The following is a 2,610-nucleotide window of genomic DNA, read 5'->3' on the forward strand; positions in this document are numbered from 1 at the left end:
CAGGGAAGAGAGGTGGTAGACTGCTCTGTAATTAGTTCGAGCCTGGGAAACATGATGGAGCCCTTGAACAAATATTATGTCCAATTTCACTCCATGGCAGGAGATTTGGGTTTTGGTTTGATCTTGTTAGATAGCTAGAGCTGAGGCACCTACCAAGGCTCAGGGAACTAGATGCAAATCTTGTAGACTTTCATTTTGGGGGAGTGTTTCCATTATTCAGGACTCCAAAAAACCAAACTCACTAATAACGGACTCAATGCTGACTCAGAGTGACAACGTAGGGGTTCCCGAGGCTTGGTCTACAGGAGTAGAAACCCCATCATTTTCCCCTCAAAGCTGCTGGTGTCTTTGAACTGCCCGCCACGTGTATCACAGCCCAACTCATAACCACTACACTGGCACGGTTTCTTCATGAAGGACAAGAGAAACATTATTCGTGATGGCAATAGCAGGAATGGCAGTGAGGATGGTTAGAGCCTGGTTAATGAGGCCAAAGGTTCAGCTATGATGATGTGGAGTGATTCACAGTGCCAGTGACAGAGGCAACGATGACTAGTGTAGGTCCCCTAATAGGTATTAAAGGGTGCCTTCCTGACCATCCTTCTTGCAACTTTAAGAAATATTTTTCTCATTTGTGTTGATTTGACAATTTTTTGTGACTGGTTCTGCAGGCCATGAGCTCTCCCAGAAACACTCACTGCCATCAGGTCAACATCAAGGAACAGCAACCCTGTAGCACACAGTAGAATTGTCCCTTTTAGTTTCTCAGCCTATAATTCTTTAGGAGACTAGAAAGCCCCACCTTTCTCCCATGGGGCAGCTGGTGGTTTCGAACTGCTTACCTTGCAGCCAGCAGTCCACTGTATAGTCACTATACCATCAGGGTTCTTCTGAGCTATGTATCATCCCTAGACTGTATCGATTTTCCCTTTAAGTAGCCATAATCATATTATGTAGCTTGCAACCAAGAACTTCATTGACAGAGCCTTTAAGGGGAAGAAATTTCATTTCAGGGTAAAACCTGCCTTTCCAGGCCTTACTGTCTTTACCTGGTCTGAATTATAGAAGTTAAGAATTATTCAGTTAGACCAGCCATTTGGGAGATGAAGAGAGAGTAATACATCGAATTTTAAACTTTGGCACACTCGGGCTTGTATTGGGACAATTATGATAATTAATTGAGGTCATGTTAGTCATCCAAAATAAATTTTGTGATGAAAATGAGTTTCTATGACCTACAGATTTATAAACTCTCTATCTTCCGAATGACTGGCTATTTTATTCTGTTGTTTTTTAATTCTGATTCAAACTGTATGTGAGGGATTTCGTAAGGTTTTTCAGAGGATCTTTTTCTACTGGCGTGAATGCAAGAATATTCCAGAACATGGACTGTAAGTCCCCCTTGTTGTTCTGAAAATGTCATGCAGAAAGTTGAACGCTAGTGGTTGCTGTTTAATGTCGTAGAGTCTGTTCTGACTCATCGCGCCCCTCTGAGAGTCAAAACACAGAACAAAACACGGCTTGACGCCGCACCATCCTCATAATTGTTCTTAGGTTGGAGCCCATGGTTGCAATCAAAGACTTTCCTATTTTTCACTGCCCCTCCACGTTACAGTGAATAGTCTCTCCTGATGACATGTCCCAAGTATGTTAAATGAAGTCTCACCATCGCTGCCTCTAAAGAACAGTCAGGCTGTCCTTGCAGGACACACTTGTTTGTTCTTTTGGCAGTCCATCATGCTTTCAATGTTTTTTGCCAGGACCATATTTCAAAGGCATCAATCCTTCTGTCTTCCTTATTCAATATCCAGCTTTCAACTAAATATGAGGTGATTGGAAATACCATGGTTTCGGTCAGGCAAAGTCCTCCAAGTAAAATCCTTGCTTTTCAACACTTTAAAAAGGTCTTGTGCACCAGATTCACCCAATGCAATGAATGCATCATTTGATTTCTTACTGCTGCTTCCAGGAGTATTGGTTGTGTATGCAAGCAAGATGAAATCCTTGACAACTTCAATCTTTTCTCCATTTATCCTGATGTTACCTATTGGTCCAGTTGCAAGAATTTGGGTTATTTTTTTTATGTGCCCAATTCTGGCCACAATCTAGGCATCAAACTAGGATGAACAAAGGGCTGCCAGTCTGCTCTGCCCCTGACTGAAATAAGAGCACCACCACCAATCAGGTGTCTCTTTGCCCATAGCCAGGGGTTTGGGTTGTCTTCACAGCGAGTCTTAATTCATACAAACAAGTGCTTCAAGTCCTGCTCACTTTCAGAAAACAAGGTTGTATCATTTGCTTATTGCAGGTAATTAATAAAACTTTCTCAAATCCTGATGCTTCATTCTTCTGCATGCAACCCAGATTTTCTGATTATTTGTTCATCATACAGCTTAAATAACTATGGTGAGCAGATACAACTCTGCTGCACAACTTTCCTGATTTTAAACCATGCAGCATACCCTTGTTCTGTGCACACAACTACCTCTTGTTACATGCAGATAATGAAATGTTTTGGAATTCCCATTCTTCTCAAGGCTAACCATGGTGTGTTTTGATCTGCATAGTCAAATGCCTTTGCATGGCCACGGAAACAAAAATAAATATCTT

The 2,610-nt window shown here is 41.8% G+C and overlaps 1 pseudogene; it reads right to left on the minus strand.

The window, feature by feature from the left end:
- Positions 1-2,080: 2,080 nt before the first annotated feature.
- LOC142460626 (small nucleolar RNA SNORA48) lies at positions 2,081-2,212 on the minus strand (annotated as a pseudogene).
- Between the last annotated feature and the right edge of the window lie 398 nt (positions 2,213-2,610).

The sequence above is a fragment of the Tenrec ecaudatus genome, chromosome 10 (genome assembly GCF_050624435.1).
Source record: "Tenrec ecaudatus isolate mTenEca1 chromosome 10, mTenEca1.hap1, whole genome shotgun sequence".
Taxonomy (NCBI): domain Eukaryota; kingdom Metazoa; phylum Chordata; class Mammalia; order Afrosoricida; family Tenrecidae; genus Tenrec; species Tenrec ecaudatus.